The sequence below is a fragment of the Rhinopithecus roxellana genome, chromosome 12 (assembly GCF_007565055.1).
Source record: "Rhinopithecus roxellana isolate Shanxi Qingling chromosome 12, ASM756505v1, whole genome shotgun sequence".
In the NCBI taxonomy this organism is placed as follows: Eukaryota; Metazoa; Chordata; class Mammalia; order Primates; family Cercopithecidae; genus Rhinopithecus; species Rhinopithecus roxellana.
Window position 1 is genome coordinate 73,442,947 of NC_044560.1, and position 20,947 is coordinate 73,463,893.

At 39.8% G+C, this 20,947-nt stretch overlaps 1 pseudogene; it reads left to right on the forward strand.

The window, feature by feature from the left end:
- Positions 1-20,947, forward strand: part of LOC115900733 — a 64,195-nt pseudogene that overhangs the window by 11,204 nt on the left and 32,044 nt on the right.

Sequence of the window (20,947 nt, forward strand, 5' to 3'; positions counted from 1 at the left end):
GCAGTGGCACGATCTCAGCTCACTGCAAGCTTTGCCTCCCGGGTTCACGTCATTCTCCTGCGTTAGCCTCCCAAGTAGCTGGGACTACAGGCGCCCGCCACCACACCCGGCTAATTTTGTTTTTGTATTTTTAGTAGAGATGGGGTTTCACCATGTTAGCCAGGATGGTCTCAATCTCCTGACCTCGTGATCCGCCTGTCCTCGGCCTCCCAAAGTGCTGGGATTACAGGCGTGAGGCACCATGCCTGGCCTATATTTAGCTTTAATTATTTTAAAAAAAATTTAAAAAATTGATAACAGAGAAACAGAAGAAGAAATAAAAATGCTGGGCCCTTTATCTAAATCCTGGACATTATTAAACCCTTAATACTAGCTCCTAGGGTGTTATGAGAATTTAACCACATAATGCATTGTGCCCAGAGCAGTGCTCTGTATGACACTGTTGAGCACATATTAACTGGTTAATAAACATTGCATTAGTACATGGGTACATGTTTTTTAAATACAGGCTTATTTAGACCTTGCTGCCTCTGTTTCCTCTATAAACTTTAAAAGCCAGCAAAGAATATAAATCTTTAGGATGGAGATGGGTTGTCCTTGTTTGTACCAGAAGTATTTGGTTACGACAAGAGCGCTAAGGGTAAGGAACTCTGTGTTGTGCCTGCTTCTCTAACTGATGCTAATAATGAGCCCAGGGAGAGCAACATCAGCATTGACAGGGAACTTGTTTCAAACAACCATTCCTGGGCCCTTTTCAAGCCTCCAGAATTATATTACATAAAGTGGGGCCAAAATTACCAAGTGACTTATAAGCTCATTAAAGCTTGAGAGGCAATGCTTAGCTTAGAGGTGATCAGCCCAGGCTTCTCATTAGGATCACATGGCCAATTTGCAGAAATCTCTTGTGTCCTCCCCACAGCTTCTGTTTATTGTTCTGGGTGGAAGCATCCATGTTGTTTTAATGAAGGGCCTCATGTGGCTCTAATGGGAGGTCAGAATCAAGTATGAGGGTTTCAAAATACATTCATGAGAGTTAAGTTCCACCTTTGGACTAAAGGGTGGTCACAGGGCCTGTTCTGATTGAATTTGGTAGGGACAGGTCACTGTGGTGCATATTTCCATTACTGTAGCAGAAATTACTGGTGTCTGTGGCAGGGGAGGGCACCTGAGGACAGAAAAGAGATACTTATATTTTTATTTTCATGGAGCAGCTCATTGTTTCTGAGTCTCTTTGTTTTAAAGGACAGAAATGGGTGGGCTTTTTCTGACAGGTGATGTCATGCTAGCAGGTAAACATGTGGTACTGACACGTTTAAAGGCATATTTTCAAGCTAGAGGTGTAATTTGTTCAGAGAACCTCATCTGAGAAAAAATTCCAGAGAAAAATGAGAAAAAAAAAAAGGCTTTTCTTCAGGTAAACATGTCTCAGATGGAGAGCTGTGTCTGCTCTGCCTCCTGGACTGCCATGCATTTAGTAGTCACAAAACTTTAGTTCTCTGCTTGTGTTTTTCCTCCATAATGAGTTTGGTTTAACTACTTGTTAAAATTCTTATGATAGTCAAGAGTCTCTGAAAAATATTTCTTTCCTATATCCCAGAGCCTTCTCTACATTCTCTACATCATAGCTTCTTATATGCCATGAAAAATTCTCAGCAGGAATTTATGACCCGCAACATTAAAAATATTCCCTTTGTGGCTGTTGAACATGGAAAGAAGTGGATACTCAAGATTTCTATTGGGGAAAACTGTGGTCCTTAGTAAAGATGGTGTACATGTAATGTTTAGGCTCCATCTGTATGTTCCATTAGCTCTATGCAGAACAGGGTTAGGAAAATGCTTATTTAGGCTGAGCACGGTGGCTCACACCTGTAATCCTAGCACTTTGGGAGGCCAAGGCAGGTGGATCACCTGAGGTCAGGAGTTTGAGACCAGCCTGACCAACATGGTGAAACCCCATCTCTACTAAAAATACAAAAAAAAAAAAAAAAAAATAGCCGGGCGTTGTGGTGTGTGCCTGGAATCTCAGCTACTTGAGAGGCTGAGGCAGGAGAATCAATTGAACCTGGGAGGCGGAGGTTGTGGAGAGCCAAGATTATACCATTGCACTCCAGCCTGGGTGACAAGAGTGAAACTCCATCTCAAAAAAAAAAAAAAAAAAAAAAAAATGCTTATTTAAATGGGATGGCATTATGGCATTTATTACCCAGAAATTCTGAAAAAAATTATTAGGAGATACCTGCTCTCTAGGGTGCTAAATGAAGCCTACTTAAAATTACTACTAAAAATTACAGAACATAGGAGTTATCTGTGTTTTGAAGTTTGCATAAATTCAGAGTATAATTTACTTTTTTCGGGAGGAATATTTCAACAGTGATGCTGTGTTCGTCTGTGTGCATTAGCACATAATAAAAATTTGTCCTAGTGAAATTAATAATGACTCAATTGGTGAAATAGCTCTCTGATTTTTTTCACTATAGAGTTATTTTTCTCTGTATTATTAAGTATGTTTATGCAGCTGACGTGCATAAACCATCACATTCAATCTGGTAACTATCCTTTTTTCTAATTTTTTTCTACATATTTTTCTTTGGAAAATGAAGACTCTTAACTGTTTGCAGGCTACAAAAAGTGGGAAAAATATTGGCGCTTCCACTTCCTGGATGTTTGACAACATGTCCTTCTTGGGCCAAAAACACTGGCATTACTGGTGAGCTTGTTAGAAGTTCAAGAAATTGGCCGGGCGTGGTGGTCCACACCTATAATCCCAGCACTTTCAGAGGCCGAGGTGGGCGGATCACCTGAGGTCAGGAGTTTGAGACCAGCCTGACAAAAATGGAGAAACCCCATCTCTACTAAAAATACAAAAAAAAAAAAAAAAATTAGCCAAGTATGGTAGTGCATTCCTGCAATCCCAGCTACTCAGGAAGTTGAGGCAAGAGAACTGCTTGAACCTGGGAAGTGGAGGTTGCGGTGAGCCAAGATTGCACCATTGCACTCCAGCCTGGGCAACAAGCATGAAACTCCATCTCAAAAAAATTAAAAATAAATAAATAAATCAGACTTCATTCCAGATCTTCTGGGGAAAAAAAAACCTGTATAAGAAGGTCTTCAGCTTTTTGTACATATTAAAATTTGAGAGATGCCTTCTAATTCAATATGCCTTTTCCATCTGAAAAATATTCAGAACTCATTCCATATGATGTAAATATAGCACTCAAAAATGTACATGTTCATGTTCATGCCTTTACTTTTATACTTTGTTATCTAGAAAAATATCACATATGAACTGATGTTGTCTATCTTACGCAGCTGTTTTTTCTCAGAGTTAGAGAATACGTTAGAGAATATTTCTGTGTTGAAAATTTATTGGTTGATTTTAGTCAGTCCTATAAGTCAGAACCAATTGTCTTTACTCTCTCATTTCACCTTAAGTCAAATTAAAAATTCCACCCATGGCCACTTGGTGAAAATGTGTGTGTGTGTGTGTGTTTTCCAGAGACCATTGCAATTTAGAGATGTGGCCATAGAATTCTCTCTGGAGGAGTGGCATTGCCTGGACACTGCACAGTAGAATTTATATAGGGATGTGAAGTTTCAGAACTACAGAAACTTGGTCTTCCTTTGTGAGTATAACTTTAATACATAATTCATAGTATACTCTAAAAGTTTTATTTCTCTTTTTTGTGGAATGCTTTTTAGTACTTTATTCTTTGCATAAAAGTTTCAGATGCCCTTTTTCCAGAAAATCTTCAGGATTCTTTCATTTAGAAGACCATTTCTTCAAGATGTTTCATCTTAATCCAAACTGTAAACATTCCTCAGCTGAGTGTATTCTTCACTCTAAATTGGTGGTAATTCCAAAAATTTACTGGCATAAAATATTGCTTCCCCCACCTGAAAATCTAATTGCCATCACCAGTTATTGATTCAGTAGTACCAGGTAGTAAAATTAAGAAACCTAAAAAGTGAAAGTTTTCTTTTTTTTTTTTTTTTTTTTTTGAGGCGGAGTCTCGCTCTGTAGCCCAGGCTGGAGTGTAATGGCGCGATCTCCGCTCACTGCAAGCTCTGCCTCACGCATTCATGCCATTCTCCTGCCTCAGCCTTCCGAGTAGCTGGGACTACAGGTGCCCACCACTACACCTGGCTAATTTTTTGTACTTTTAGTAGAGACGGGGTTTCGCCATATTAGCCAGGATGGTCTGAATCTCCTGATCTTGTGATCCGCCTGCCTGGGCCTCCCAAATTGCTGGGATTACAGGTGTGAGCCACCGTGCCGGGCCAAGTGAAAGTATTTTCTAAATATTTAGAACTTTCTATTATGAATTAGTATTTTGGTATTAATTTACTAGAATATTTTATCACATTCTCTCTGCTTAGCACATTACTAGCTTGTAATTGGAGAATATGAGCAAGATTCATGGTATTAATTTTTATTAAACAGGTATTGTTGTCAAAGAAAAAAACCTTTCACTATGAAGGGACATGAGATGATTGCCAAACCCCCAGATAGGTGGAGTGAAAATGAATACAACAGGCTGGGTGCGGTGGCTCGCGCTCGTAATCCCAGCAGTTTGGGACTCCTAGGTGGATGGATTACAAGGTCAGTAGTTTGAAACCAGTCTAACCAACACGATGAAACCACGTCTCTACTAAAAATACAGTAATTAGCCAAGCGTAGTGTCATGCGCCTATAATCCCAGCTACACAGGAGGCTGATGCAGGAGAATCGCTTGAACCCAGAAGGCGGAGGTTGCAGTGAGCCGAGATTATGCCACTGTGCTGCATTATGGGCGACAGAGCAAGACTCCATCGAAAAAAAAAGAAGAAGAAGAAGAAGAAGAAGAAAATGAATACAACAGACGACACAGATAAGAGGTCCCAAAGTCAAAGAGAAAGTCAGTCCTTCCCAAAGTGATTTGGAAAGCTGTGTTCCGAAGGAAATTGTTCGTGGGGAGCTGGGGTTTTTTGTTTGTTTAATTTGGTTCTCACAAAGGGGCATCTTCTGTCTTATGCTTTTAAATAAGGATTCTACGTTTCTTTCAGTGAGCTTCTTTCAGATTCAGAGTGAGAGCCAAAGTCCTCTTCATAGCATGTAAGAGACTGCACAATTTGGCTGCTTCTACAATGTTTTCAGGAGACACAAATATCTGCATGATTTTGAGAAACTAACACTATTTTTTTAAGTTCTCTTTTTGTGTCAAGTCTGAAATGTGTGAGAGTAGTAGTTTCTGTTGCATTTTTTGAGTTCGTTTTTCTGCACAGTACATTCTGTTTTTATTAATATATAGTCTTGAAATATAGTTTGAAATTATAAGTATGATATCCTCCTGCTCTGTTCTTTTTCCTCATGATTGCTTTGACAATTCAAATTTATTTTAGTTTCATGTAAATTTTAGAATTGTATTTCCATTGCTGTGAAAAAAACTGCAATTTTGATAGGAAGTTTATTGAATCTATAGATTACTTTGGATAATATGGTACTTTAATAATATTTATCATTTCAATCCATAGACAAAATACTTTAAAATTTACTTAGATCTTCTCTAATTTTTTAATTTTTTCTTTATTGTAAAGATTTTTTCCCTCCTTGGTTAATTTTTTCCTCAGAAATTTATGATGTAATGCTTTAGAAAATATGATTTTTGCCGGGCACAGTGGCTCATGCCACTGTGATCCAGGGAGGGAGATCCACAACTCCCTCCCTGGATCTCAAATCTCTCTTAGAGCTAGGCACCTATTTTGGAGATAGAGTCTGGTACATAACCCAGGCTGGTCTCAAAATTTTGGCCTGAAACAGTTCTCCAACTTTAATGTACCATGTAGCTGTCATTACAGGTGTGAGCCATAATCCCAGCACTTTGGGAGGCTGAGGCAGGCAGATCACGAGGTCAGGAGATCGAGACCATACTGGCTAACATGGTGAAACCCCGCCTCTACTAAAAATACAAAAAAATAGCTGAGCATGGTGGCATGTGCCTGTAGTCCCAGCTACTTGGGAGGCTGAGGCAGAGGAATCACTTGAACCCGGGAGACAGAGGTTGCAGTGGGCCTAGATTGTACCACTGCACTCTAGTCTGGGGTCAGAGCTAGACTCCGTGTCAAAAAAAAAAGGAAAACTAATAATGGTAAAGTATGCCAGGATTGAGATATCTTCCCAGTATTGTTTTCCCCAAGCCCGTTTCTTCCTAATTAACCATTTATTTCGTTGTCACTGGGGCAGTGAGCCGAGATAGTACCATTGCATTCCAGCCTGGTGAGAGAGTGAGACTCAGTCTCAGAAAAAAAAAAAAGAAAGAAAAGATTATTTTCTTCCTCTATTTTATTAGATAGTTTAAGTGTATGAAACCATACATACACTTGTATGTTAATTTTCTATTTTGCTAATTTACTGAGTGTATTTATTAGTTTAGACAGGTTTTAATGTACTGTTTATGGTTTTTTTAAATATAAGATTGTATGATCTACAGACAGCAGCATTTGAATTATTTTTCTTTAATTTCAATGGATTTTTTTTTATTTCTTTGACTAGTTCTTCTGCCACATACTTCCAGCTGCTAAATTAAAATAGAAGAATTGACAGTAGGCACAATATAGCTTTGTATTGGTGTCTGAATTTGATGGAGCAAACACCTCTTCAAGTTTTCATATACTGATTTTACAAGGTAAAGATCTTCTTTTATTGGGCCCTTAGTGTGACTAGATCTTCTCTGAATTTGTAGTGAAGAGGGGTTGTAGCTTGGTCGCAAGGCTGGGTATGCACTAGGGCCCACCTTTAGTTGGCTTGGTACAGGGACTTGGGTAGTTGTAATTCCCATTTTATTTTTGAACAGACTGCAAATTCTTCAGGACTTTGCTCCACAGAACACAAACTGGGGCATGTTTTTGCAGTCGGGTCTGCATATGGTGGGCCTTATATCAGGGTGTGGATGAGTATGTCTTTCACTGAATACCAGAAAGTATTTCCTCAGGTAACTGTTTGGGATTCTCTACAGGCAGAACTGACCATAAACTGTGGTTCAGGTAACTGAAACTGAGTCATTGAACTGCTTCAGGGACCACAGTAAAAGCCAAGGTCTGCAGGCCTGCCTACATGGCTGTAAATGAGTGCCTTCCTCCAAGTCTCTGGAATGGCTAGACCTCTCCCAGACTGTGGCTGGGAGGAGTTTGGGATGATTAGAGAGTAAGTTCAGAATTCTCAGTGGGACCAAGTTGGGTGAACCCTATCCTGTCTGTAGCCAAGAACAGGGGTCCTGTAGTTTTTCACCTGTATGAAGGTCTGCCTTCTGAGTAGAACACTTCTCAATGTTAAGCTTTAATAGCATTTCACAACTCCCTCCCTGGATCTCAAATCTCTCTTAGAGCTAGGCACTTATTTTGGAGATAGAGTCTGGTACATAACCTAGGCTGGTCTCAAACTTTTGGCCTGAAGCAGTTCTCCAACTTTAATGTACCATGTAGCTGTCATTACAGGTGTGAGCCATAATGCCTGGTTCTGTCATAAAGGCATTTTTGTCAGGGATGGCTGGCAATTTTTTGCTCTAAGGGAATATAAAAACAGGGGACTTTTAATCTTTTCATCTTACTGATGTCAGTCTCCCTATACATTTTTACTCTCTGTTTTCTTTTTTTATTTTTATTTTTATTTATTTATTTATTTTTGAGATGGAGTCTTGCTCTGTCACCCAGGCTGGAGTGCAGTGGTGCAATCTCAGCTCACTGCAACCTCCGCCTCCTGGGTTCATGCTATTCTCCTGCCTCAGCCTCCCCAGTAGCTGGGATTATGGGTGCCCACCACCATGTCTGGCTAATTTTTTTTATTTTTAGTAGAGACGGAGTTTCACCATGTTAGCCAGGATGGTCTGGATCTCCTGACCTCGTGATCTGCCCGCCTCAGCCTCCCATAGTGCTGGGATTACAGGCGTGAGCCACCACGCCCAGACTTTACTCTCTATTTTCTATTTCAATTTTTTTTTATTTTTTAAAATTTTATTTATTTATTTATTTATTTATTTATTTATTTATTTATTTATTTTTGAGATGGAGTCTTGCTCTGTCACCCAAGCTGGAGTGCAGTGATATAATCTTGGCTCATTGTAACCTCTGCCTCCTGGGTTCAAGCGATTCTCCTACGTCAGTCTCCTGAGTAGCTGGGACTACAGGTGCATGCCACTATGCCCAGCTAATTTTTTGCATTTTTAGTAGAGACAGGGTTTCAGCATGTTGGGCCAGCTGGTCTCAAACTCCTGACCTCATGATCTGCCCGCCTAGCCTTCCAAAGTGCTGGGATTACAAGCGTGAGCCACCGTGCCCAGCCTCATTTGTTTTTGAGATAGGGTCTTACTCTGTCAACAAGGCTGATTTGCACGGCTCACTGCTGCCTGAACCTCCCAAACTCAGATGGTCCTCCCATTTCACCCTATCAGATGTCTGGGTTAAAAGTATGTGCCATCACACCCAACTAGCTTTTTTGTATTTTTTTTCTGGAGACAGAGTTTTGTCATGTTGCCCAGTCTAGTCTTGAACTCTTGGGATCAAGTGATCAGCCTACCTTGGCCTTGCAAAGTCCTAAGATTACATTTCATTTTATTAAGTAGTTTAATTAATTCATATTTAAAATAATTGCTTAAAGGAATGAAGTTGTTATTACCAGTTATATGGTTATTGTTTTGTGTGTTTCTAGTAGTTATATTTTTCTCATTTCCTGTTTGACTTTCTTAATTTTTGTTTCATTTTGTACTGCCATGCTTTGATTGTATTTTATTTTCCCTTGCATACTTTCTTTCTTTTTTTTTTTTTTTTGAGACGGAGTCTTGCTCTGTCAACCGGGCTGGAGTGCAGTGGCCGGATCTCAGCTCACTGCAAGCTCTGCCTCCTGGGTTTATGCCATTCTCCTGCCTCAGCCTCCCGAGTTGCTGGGACTACAGGCACCCGCCACCTCGCCCGGCTAGTTTTTTGTATTTTTTAGTGGAGACGGGTTTCACCGTGTTAGCCAGGATGGTCTCAATCTCCTGACCTTGTGATCCACCTGTCTCAGCCTCCCAAAGTGCTGGGATTACAGGCTTGAGCCCCCGCACCCGGCCCCTTGCATACTTTCTGTACATCTTTGTAATCATCTTGAAAACTGGAGATTACATACATCTTAAAGTTAAAACATATATTTTAATCTCACAACTTCAAATGAATACAAAACTATGCCTCTATATTTTCCAGTTTGTTGATATTAAAATAATAATTATTATAGTAATAATTATTATTTATTATTATTTTGAGATGGAGTCTCCGTTGCCTAGTCTGGAGTGTAGGGGCCTTATCTCAGGTAACTACAAACTCTGCATCCCGGGTTCAAGCAATTTTCCTCAGTCTCCTGAATAGCTGGGATCGTAAGTGCCCACCACATGCCCAGCTAAATTTTTTTAAAACTTTTAGTAGAGACGGGGTTTCACCATGTTGGCCAGGCTGGTCTGGAACTTCTTGACCTCAAGTGATATGTCCACCTTAGCTTCCCAAAGTCCTGGGATTGCAGGCATGGGCCACCACACCCAGCCTGTGCCATCATTTTGATATAAAGAATTCTAGTTGGAGAGCTTTATATTTACATATGTTTTTATGACACTGTCCAGCATCATTTTATGCTTCAACAATAATGGACACATTTTAACATTTCTGTATTTTTATACATAGAGTCTCATTATGTTGCTCAGGCTGATCTCTAACTGTTCTCAAGTGATGTGGCTGCTTTTGGCTTCCTAAAGATGTATAATTACAGGTATGAGCCACTGTGCCTGAGCCTTGTATAGTATTTTTATTTATTTATTTTTTACTAATTTTTTTTTTTTTTTTTTGAGACAGAGTCTTGCTCTTGTAGCCGAGGCTGGAGTGCAGTGGCACAATCTTGGCTCACTGCAACCTTTGACTCCCAGGTTCAAATGATTCTCTTGCCTCAACCTCTCTCCCGAGTAGTTGGGGTTACAGGTGCAGGCCACCAGGCCCAACTAATTTTGTTTTGTAGTTTTAGTAGACATGGGGTTTCACCATGTTGGCCATACTTATCTCTACTAAAAATACAAAAAAATTAACTGGTCATGGTGGTGGGCACCTGTAATCCCAGCTACTCAGGAGGCTGAGGCAGGAGAATTGCTTGAACCCAGGAGGCAGAGGTTGCAGTGAGCCGAGGTCACACCATTGCACTCCAGCCTGGGCAACAAGAATGAAACTCTGACTCAAAAAAAGCAAAACAAGACAAAAACAAAAACTAATACCCAAATCCAAAAAAATGTTCCAACATTAACCTTTGAAAACTGCCTGTGGGCCGGGCGCGGTGGCTCACGCCTGTAATCCCAGCACTTTGGGAGGCCGAGATGGGCGGATCACGAGGTCAGGAGATCAAGACCATCCTGACTAACACGGTGAAACCCTGTCTCTACTAAAAATACAAAAATTAGCCGGGCATGGTGGCGGGTGCCTGTAGTCCCAGCTACACGGGAGGCTGAGGCAGGAGAATGGCGTGAACCCGGGAGGCGGAGCTTGCAGTGAGTGGAGATCGCGCCACCGCACTCCAGCCTGGGTGACAGAGCGAGACTCCGTCTCAAAAAAAAAAAAAAAAAACTGCCTGTGATTCATGCTGACTCACACACCTCCCTCCTTCTCAACCCACAGAGAATGTGCAAGAACTATACGGTCTTAGGACACATGGCCAGAACCAGACATGGTGACATGCTGGAGTTGGGCCTGATTCACAGACCTTGGAACCCATAAGAAGGAATGGTAGAATCTGGAACTGAGGAAGCCCCAGCAACTCCAGACTTCACAACCCTTTAACAGGACTGACAGGAAGACCAAAGGCAAAGTTGAGACATCTGGAGGGTAAAAACCACCCTTGAACATCAGAATCATTTGGAATTCCATGTCCACAGCCCTCTCAAAGCATGGATAGAGAAACTCAATAAAAATACACAAAAAGTTCAGTATACACCAGAGTTTCTCACTCAGGAGCTCATTTTATTCCTGGAGGATCATTGTGGGCAGGTGTAGGGGAATATCTTGAAATTGCATATGGCAGGTCTAATAGCAATAGACTATATTAAAGTAGATCTTATTTGTACATTAAGAAACTACGTTGGGCTGCTTGGAGTTAGGGGCTGGATCTGACGTGAGGCCAGGAGAAGCCTCGGCAAAGCTCACATCACCTTCATGCTCCTTTCACTCCAAAACATGAGCAAGGACTGTGCCCTTGCTTTCCATTCCTCAGGTGGGGACAGGAAGTGGAAACCCATGCAGACGCTAAAGATAGTTTGTTTTGCAGGCACGGTAAGAAGAACTACAGAGGAAGAACCTACTGCAGATGTTTCCCAGGAGAAGCATCAGCAAAACTGAAAGGTAATGGGAGAATCTTGCGCCTCGGAGGGTCTTTCCCATGGATCCCTGCTCAGTTGCCTTTCACAGGTCCCCCGATTTGCCCTCTGTCCTGACCCCAGGTGATCCACCTGCCTTGGCCTCCCAAAGTGCTGGAATTAGAGGCATGAGCCACCGTTGTGCTAGGCATTTCATATAAATCCAGGGAATTATGGGACAGTTCGTAACCACCTGCCAGGGTGTTATGAGGATAAATTCACATTATGTTGTCTTTCCAGCACAGTGCTCTGTAGTGTGCTTCTGAGCACAGAGCGCATGCTCCATAAACATCGCATTCATGCATGTGCGCATGTTATTTTCCAAATGCAGACTTACTCAGACATGAGCTGCCTTCTCCAGCCTCTGTAAAGTTTAAAGAACCAGCAGAGAATGACATGTTTTAGGATAGTGATTGGTGGTTTTTATTTTGAACCAGAAGCATTTGTGTTGTGAGAAGAGTATGGGTTTAAGGAACTGTGTGCTGTGGCGCTTTGTCCAGTTGAGTGCTGTTGTAAGTGATCTAGGGCAAGTAGGGTCAGCATTAGCTGTGAATGAAGCCAATCCATGGACCCCTTTCAAACCTGCAGAATCGGCAGGGCATGGTGGCTCATGCCTGTAATCCCAGCACTTTGGGAAGCCGAGGTGGACAAATTACCTGAGGTCAGGAGTTCAAGACCAGCCTGGCCAATATCGTGAAACCCCATCTCTACTAAAAATACAAAAATTAGCCATCCGGGTGTGGAAGTGGATGCCTGTAATCCCAGTTACTCGGGATGCTGAGGCAGGAGAATCACTTGAAACCGGGAGACAGAAGTTGTAGTGATATTGAGCCACTGCACTCCAGGGTAACAGAGTAAGACTTCATCTAAAAACAAAAACAAAAACAAAAACAACCCTGTAGAATCAAATTAGACTGAGACTTGAAATACCAAATTAGTTCTCTGCACGTTAAATTTAAGAGGCAATTCTAAGCTCAGTGGATCTCAGCTAATCACATTCTAGTTAGGATTAAATGGCCAGTTTGGCTATGTGCGGTGGCTCATGCCTATAATCCCAGCAGTTTGGGAGGCCGAGGCAGGCGGATCACAAGGTCAGGCATTCAAGACCAGCCTCTCCAAGAGTGAAACCCCATCTCTACTAAAAATACAAAAATTAGCCAGGTGTGGTGGTAGGCACCTGTAATCCCAGCTACTCGAGAGGCTGAGGCAGAGAATTGCTTGAATCTGGCACACAGAGGTTGCAGTGAGCCAATATTGCACCACTGCACACGAGCCTGGAGACAGAGTGCATTTCAAAAAAAGAAAAAAGAAAAGAAATGTGGCCAGACACCATGTACCATTATATTTGCTTTCAGTATCACAGTCTATCTTCTAAAGAGAGACCTAGACTTTCTTCCCATTACCATAAAGAGTCTACTTTAGGCTGGGTGTGGTGGCTCATGCCTGTAATCCTAGCACTTTGGGAGGCCGAGGTGGGCAGATCACCTGAGGTCAGGAGTTCAAGACCAGCTTGGCCAACATGGTGAAACCCCATCTCTACAAAAATACAAAAATTAGCTGGGCATGATGGTGAGTGCCTGTAATCCCAGCTACTGGATAGGCTGAGGCAGAAGAATTGCTTGAACCCAGGAGGTGGAGGTTGCAGTGAGCTCAGATCTCACCATTGCACTCCAGCTTAGACAACAGAGTGAGAATCTGTCTCGCTCTTGTGTCTCTGTATAGATTTTTTTTTTTTTTTTTTTTTTGAGACAGCCTCACTCTGTCACCCAGGCCAGAGTGCAGCAGTGTGATCATGGTTCACTGCAACCTCCACCTCTTAGGTTCAAGCAATTCACATGCTTCAGCCTTCCTAGTAGCAGGGATTGCAGATGTACACCACCATACTCAGCTAATGTTTGTATTTTTAGTAGAGACAGGGTTTTGTCATGTTAGTGTGGCTGGTCTTGAACTCCTGGCTTCAAGTGATCGACCTGCCTCGGCTTCCCAAAGTGCTGGAATTACAGACATGAGCCACTGCACCTGTCTGTATATGTTTATCTACATATCTTATATCTTTATCTAAATCTAGAGAAAAAAGCATCTGAAAACACCTTGAAATTTGCTTTCAGTATAGCAGTTTATCTTCAAGTCAGATACCTGGTGTTTAATTTTCTTACCCAAAATGTCACTACTTGAGCAAACAAAACATTAAGATTCTATTTCTGCCAGGTGCGGTGGCTCATGCCTGTAATCCTAGCGCTTTTGGAGGCCAAGGTGGGCGAATCACCTGAGGTCAGGAATCCCAGACCAGCCTGACCAACATGGAGAAACACCGTCTCTACTAAAACAGCAAAATAAGCTGGGTGTGGTGGCATGTGCCTGTAATCCCAGCTACTCAGAAGGCTGAGGCAGGAGAATCACTTGAACCCAGGAGGCAGAGTTTGCAGTGAGCCAAGATAACGCTGTTGCACTCCAGCCAGGGCAACAAGAGTGAAACTCTGTCTCAAAAAAAAAAAAAAAAAAGAAAGAAAGAAAAAAATTCTGTGTCGTGTGTTTGAAATCAAGAGCTCTAAAATTGAGCTCTAAAATCAAGAGCTTTAAAAAGAATTATTTCTCATTTGCAAATTTGTGTTAAGGCCTTCAAGTTGAAGCTAGTTTATCTATGTTTTCACATTCACCAGAATAAGAAAGGCCATTTTTGACTTGGTGATATGACTCTCATGGCCTTAATGCATTTTTGCTAACAAATATGAGCAACAAAAACCAATTCTTTCTTTGAAAACATTAAATGCAGCAAGATGCAAGTCAGAGGATACCTCCATTTGTGTACTCTTATGAATAAAATATAAAGGGCAAATAAGATTTTGCATTTATTGAAGTTTTTCTTTACATTTCTATGAGTACAAAAATACCTATTTATCCTTTGAAGTCCTATATCTTTATTCTGTATGCATATGGAAAAAATGATAGCTAGATTTGTATGTAGATATAAATGGGTAGATAGATGAACACACACATCGGCCGGGCACAGTGACTCATGCCTGTAATCCCAGCACTTTGGGAGGCCGAGGTGGGTGGATCACGAGGTCAGGAGATAGAGACCATCCTGACTAACACAGTGAAACCCCGTCGCTACTAAAAATACTAAAAATTAGCCCAGCGTTGTGGCGGGAGCCTGTAGTCCCAGCTACTCGGGAGGCTGAGGCAGGAAAATGGTGTGAACCCCGGAGGTGGAGGTTGTAGTGAGCTAAGATCTCGCCACTGCACTCCAGCCTGAGCAACAGAGCGAGACTCCGTCTCAAAATAAAATAAAATAAAATAATAAAAACACATACATAAAGAATTATATTAGTTTGCCTATATAGCTATTTATGTATACAAAAGATATTAATCAACAAACATTTTAAATTTCCCAGCCTACACTGAGGATGCAGATATAAGCTTACTCTCACCTATATGGATCCATACCATCTCAGAATGGAACACAGCCAGACAATGTTATGTTTAAACAAAGCTTCACATTTAGGTGCATGGCCTGGGAAGTAAGTTTTTGGTAAAGCCATGTAAGACTTAGTTTCAGCTTAGCATTTCAGGGCCCTGCTTCCTTTTTCACCATTTGCCTATGTGATTCACATTTGCCATTTGGGTCCTGCCTGGATGCCTTCGCTTTCCCAATTTAGCTAATTGACTTATATCCATCTAAGCTGATCATTAAACTCATCTGGGCTGCAGAAGTTGGGAAGGATAATGACCTCTGACCTATTTATTCTGAGGCTTCTCTACAGGACATATGCAATAATGGAAACTACGTTGACATACCTATGTTACCCATTTTCCGTGTATATGTTTTAGACACCTATCTTATATCTATATGTATTTAAAAAAAAAAAAAGCTGAAGAGTAGGCCAGAGGTGATTTTTATTTTCCATTCAGGCCAGGTAAATCCAATCAGCCATTAACTCAGTGAAGATTTATCTAATCCAAGCCACACACCAAATCACGTTGTGCTAAATGTGAAAATGTTCTCATTACTGGGCACCAGGGTGTTTTAAATTCAGAGTCTACTCACAACAGCCCATCGGGTTCTGTCCATCCAGCTAGAACCCTGCAGATATGCCAGTGGGCCTAATGTTTATCATAAGGAGCTCTGGCCTGATAAGAACCACCTTTGGTCCTTCAGTGCAGTGTCACTATTACCTCTTTGAAATGCAGCCGAGTAACATGTATCATTATATTTGCTTTTACTATCATAGTCTCTCTTCTAACAAGAAACCTAGGCTTTTGGCCAGGTGTGGTGGCTCACGCCTGTAATCCCATCACTTTGAGAGGCCGAGGTGGGTGAATCACTTGCGGTCAGGAGTTTGAGACTAGCTTGGCCAACGTGGTGAAACCCAATCTCTACTAAAAATATAAAAAATAGCTGGGCAAGGTGGTGCGTGCCTATAATCTCAAGTACTGGGGAGGCTGAGGCAGGAGAATTGCTTGAACTTGGGAGGTGTAGGATGCAGTGAGCTGAGATAGTACCACTGCACTGAAAGCTAGCGTGACAAGAGTGAAACTCCATCTCAAAAAAATAAATAAGTTTTTTGTTTTTTCTGTACTGTGTTACTTTGCTTAGCATAACATCGTTCAGGTTCATGAATGTTGTTGCGAACAACAAGACTTTCTTATTTTTAAGGGCAGAATAGGATTTCATTGTGTACGTATGCCACATTTTTTTTCTCCATTCACCTATTGATGGACACTTAGGTTGATTCCATACCTTAGCTATTGTCAGTAATCCATTTTTTTTCCTCTTTTATCTGTTTGTTTTGTTTTGTTTTGTTTTGTTTTGTTTGAGACAGTCTCATTCTATTGCCCTAGCTGGAGTGCAGTGGTGTGATCTCAGCTCACGGCAATCTCTGCCTCCCAGGTTCAAGTGATTCTCCTGCCCCAGCTTCCTGGGTTTAAGTGATTCTCATGCTTCAGCCTCCCAAGTAGCTGGGATTACAGGCATGCACCACCATGCCCGGCTAATTTTGTATTTTTGGTATTTTTGGTATTTTTGGTTTCTCCACATTAGTCAGGCTTATCTCCAGCTCCTGACCTCAGGTGATCCACCCACCTCAGCCTTTCAAAGTGCTGGGATTAGAGGCATGAGTCACCACACCCGGCCAAAAGCCTAGGTTTCTTTCTGTGTAAGCCTAGGTTTATTTCTATGTAAAGTGTAAAAAAAATTTAAACTCATAGAAGCAGAGAGTACAATAATGAAAAAAAAAGAAAAATCCCCCATGGGGTTTTTTGTCTAGTTAGGAGAGTTTCTTCATGATCTTTCGGGGATTATATTTTCTTTCATCTTCTGCATCCTCCTGTTTTTCAGCCAATGGATGAAAAAAGTTACAGAGAAGACACATTTGCCTTTTATCCCACTTCACTTCTACTCACTATTAGTCAATATGGTTACAGCTGAGAATAGCAGTTTTCTGGCAGGAAAACCACTTCTCAGCAATAAACTGAAAAAAAGTACAAAACGCGAATAGATTTTTAGAAAAATCAGCATGTGCATCAATAATGGTGGTAAAATAGATTCAATTTTGTTAATTTCTATTGAGCTCCCGTAATATTTAATCAAAAGCTAACAAATATACAGCATAAAAGGAATATTATTCTAAATAAGAATATTGCTAATGGTTATTTTGTCAATATAGGTAAAAATATAACCTCACACTAATAGTCTCACCTATGCTTGTAGAACATCAAATACTATTTCATATTTAAAATTTTATTTCATAAAAGTATTCAATTTATATCACCCTCCTTTGCCATTTCAATACCTTCTTCACTTTATGTCAATGGAAAATAGGACAGCAGGTCCCAGGAAAGCACGTGGTGTTATTGTGACTTTTACAATGATCGTGCAGAGCACTTGTTTGGGTGCTACTCACATGTCAAACAGTTATTTGGCTTAAAGTGCTGGTTTTCTATTTTTTCTAAATTTACTGGTAATATAAAATTCTTAGCTAAGATGACTGTATCTTATTCAAATATGTTTTATGGGATTTCCTTGACATTTAAGTATCTGAATTATCTGGAATATTGAAATTTTCCATGAACCCAAATTGAGTAAACTATAGATAATTTTTTACTGAAAGCTTTTCTGAGGCAGAGTAAGATTTATAACATTTTATTATAACATGGAAGAAGTGTATTAATCAAGTTTTCAGTAATCACTCTGAACACAGCATTCTCAGTTCCCAGTAGGCACCTTGAGTCACTCAGGGGAAATTGATATCTCTGTAAAAAGGCAGAAAAAAATGCTGAGAAAACACTGCACAGCAATGCTTTCCATGTGCACCTATTAGGGTCTTCATTTAATTAGACTGTTATTTGCATGGCTAGATACTTACTGAATTTAGTCATACTATTTTTTAGCAGCTAATGGCATCTGTTACCTATTATTTTATACATTCGGTTTTTTGAAAAACAAATCTTTTGTTAATTTACTCTAAGTTGAGTCTACATTTACAATCTTCACTTTTTCAGTGTTAAAGCAAATCAGAGAAGAGCAATGTGTATATATAGTGTGAATTTTCCTGCCTATCGAAATTCTTCCCTCATTGCCTTTGAAACCCTAGGAATTCACCTATAAATACTCCTTTTGAATACTTTAGCCAGGATTTCAGATTTGAAGAGGTGAAAAACAATCATTGAGCAAAGCCAAAATCTTGTCTTTGTTTCTTGTTAGTCATCTGGCCATTTCCAAACACATGGCAATTACACCAAGCCATTGAAAAGATGTGATTTTGACTCATTTTATCCCATTTCAAATGTTTTCTCTAATTATTACATTGTTCACATGAATCTAAAAGAAACTATCTACATAACCAATCATGCATTCAAGAAATATTCATGTTAAAGTGTTTACAGCTTAATCTTGAATTACAGTATAGTAGAATCCTCTATAGTTAGAAGTTAATTACTTATAAATTCATTGTTTTAATACGCATTGAGAACCTTCTTAAAAAGCTTTATCACATTCTTTGTACTTGTAAGGTTTATGTTCCATATAAATTCTCATATTTAGTAAGAGTGGAGAGGTGGTCAAAGGCTTTCCCACATTCATCACATTCATAGGGTTTCTCTCCAGTATGAATTATCTTATGCTTATTAAGGTATGAAAAACATCTAAAAGCTTTGCCACATTCTTCACTATGTAGGTTTTCTGTCCAATATGAATTCTCTTACATTTATTAAGGTCTGAGGACCAGTTAAAAGCTTTGCCACGTTCTTCACATTTGTAGGGTTTCTCTCCAGTATGAGTTTTCTTATGTTTACTAAGGCTTAAGGACCAGGTAAAGGTTTTATCATGTTCTTCACACTTATAGAGTTTCTCTCCAGTGTGAATTATCTTATGTCTACTAAGGTGTGAGGACCGGTTGAAGGCTTTGCCACATTCTTCACATTTGTAGGGTTTCTCTCCAGTATGAATTATTTTATGTCTACTAAGGTTTGAGGATGAAATAAAGGTTTTGCCACATTTATCACACTTGTATGGTTTCTCTCCAGAACGAATTTTCTTATGTACAAAAGTACTGAAAAATTTCTTAAAAGAAAAAAATGATGTAACATGAAAAGCTGAACAAAAAATTAGGATACACACAAAAATATTTATAACAACACACATATAAATAAATTTCAAAATTCACAAATAAGAGATTTTTTGAGCACAATGTAGGCAGAGTAATGATAAAGAACTTTTGTATGCAACTTAATTTTACCACATTTAAATATATTGTTGGATCTTTTAGAGGTTTTAAATAATCTCCGAAGGTATCACTAAAAAATATCTGTATAGATACCAACAGAAAAATTTAAAAACCTGAAAGTATATTAATACAAAAAAAAAAAAAAAAAACCACAACAAAAGACAGGAAAGTGAGAGACAAAGATACAAGAATCAAATACAACAAATAATAAAATAACATTAGTAAGTTTTTCTCTTTCAAAAAACTATTTAAATTATATATAAATTATCTTTCCAATCAAGAGAAATTCTTTCAATAAAAGGTTTTTAAAAATTTTGTGAAATCAAGACTTACCTTACCTTTCTACAGACTCAGTTGAGATCTAATACAAAAAAAGACTGAAAGTGGCAAGATGGAATTAGAAATTTCATGCAAATATTAACCAAATGAGAGCAGAAGAGGTCACAATAGTAATATAACAAGCTACATCTTAAGTCAAAAACCCTATTTTATAAAATGTACTTTAGTCAAACTTAAAAAACAAAAACACGTTAAACAATATGTAGATTCATTTACTGGGAACCTGTGACAAATTTTTTATAAATGTGTGTTTTATGTGTGTGTGTTCTCAAATTAGGGTTTCAAGTATATAAAGCAAATACTAAGAAAACTGAATAACACCTAAGAGAAATAAAATTATAATAGACTATTTCAGTAACCCATTTTCTGTTATAATAATAAAAAGACAGAATATATAGAGGAACAGAGGACTAGAAGGCAGTAAAAAAACAATTATTTCCAATGAAGGTATATACAACACTCCTCAACAACATCAGATACACAGCCTTCTCAATAATCTACAACTTTCTTCTTTATGGACCACCTGTTAGGCAAAAACAAAGTCTTAACCTCATTTTTTAAAGCTGAAAATTAATAGATTCCTTTCTATACAAAATGGAATTAGAGTATAAAACAATATACAAATAATTAATAAATTTACAAATATTTAGAAATGATACACACATATTCTAACAACCACTAAGATAAATATTGATGACATTATGCAAAATAAAATGAGCCAGCCACAACAGACAGATATTGTATAAGATATATAAAGCAGGCTGGGTGCGGTGGCTCACGCCTGTAATCCCAGCACTTTGGGAAGCCGAGGCAGGAGGATCACGAGGTCAGGAGACCGAGACCATCCTGGCTAACACGGTGAAACCCGTCACTACTAAAAATATAAAAAATTAGCTGGGCACTGTGGCGGGCGTCTGTAGTCCCAGCCACTCGGGAGGCTGAGGCAGGAGAATGGCGTGAATCCGGGAGGCGGAGCTTGCAGTGAGCTGAGATTGCGCCACTGCAGTCCAGACTGGGCGAAAGAGTGAGACTCCGTCTCAAAAAAAAAAAAAACAAAAAACAGTTATGCTCTTTGAAACCGAAAACAATGTACTGTTTGAAAAGTGCGAAATGGGAGAAATTGGTAGTTGTTTCTGTGTAGTGAGATTAGCTTTGCAAGATAAAAACATTCTAGTGATATGTTGCATAATAATGTCAATGTAATTAATATGAACAAACTGAATCTTTAGAAATATATACTTCTCACTCTATCTCTCAGGCTGGAGTGCAGTGGCACGATCTCGGCTGACTGCAACCTCCACTTTCCGGGTTTAAGTGATTCCCCTGCCTAAGCCCCTTGGTAGCTGGCATTCAGTGGCGTGTCACCATACCTGGCTAATTTTTTGTATTATAGTAGAGAACATGTTTCCCCATGGTGGCCAGGATGGTCTTGATCTAACCACCTTGTGATCTGCCTGCCTTAGCCTCTGAAAGTGATGGGATTACCCCGCCCTG